Here is a 681-nt window from a genome sequence, read left to right as displayed (position 1 = left end):
GCATTAAGATCAAAAGCAACAATGCAAGGCAGTCCTCGGACAAAACAAGAGGAAGCACAATATTAGCCAGGCCAGTACTCCTGCACGAGAGCATCCCAGAGCATCTCAATTTTACGTTTATTATTAAACTTGCATGCTCTGTGTAGAATCAGCTGGAGTGGTTTAAAAATACGACCGTGTTGCTGCTGCCAGTCTGGAGACATGCCTGACCTGAATACACCCAGCTATTTTTAGCGCATTGTTGCACTCCTTTCAGCCATCCCGTATTTATGAAACGGAAGTTATGAGGAAAGTTGTTCTTGGCGGGCACCGGGAAGGCGCAGCCAAGCTAACAATAAGCAAAGCAATTCAAGATCTCCATTTTTCCTTCTAAATCTTAAGTGCTGAAAATATTTGGTGAAAGCCGACTGCCTCTGGATGCTCCCAGAGCGCTGTTAACCAGGGAAAACCAGAGCACCGGCTGGTTGTCCCCGCACATGCACCGAGGGGAAATTCCCTCCCACAGCAGAATTCAACCGACACCGGCGGGGGGGCACTTGTCACAGCTCCCCGCAGTACAGCAAGACCCGGGCCGCCGCAGAGGCGGACATCCGAGCAGCCCCTGCTGCTTTGTCCCCTCCTCAGCCTCGGGAATCCCAGCCCTGCCCGGTGGGTGCGGGGGCTGGTGGCGAGGCGCGGTGC

This window comes from Athene cunicularia (assembly GCF_003259725.1).
Source record: "Athene cunicularia isolate RWA chromosome 3 unlocalized genomic scaffold, athCun1 chr3_part1, whole genome shotgun sequence".
In the NCBI taxonomy this organism is placed as follows: domain Eukaryota; kingdom Metazoa; phylum Chordata; class Aves; order Strigiformes; family Strigidae; genus Athene; species Athene cunicularia.
This window is presented reverse-complemented; position numbering follows the sequence as displayed.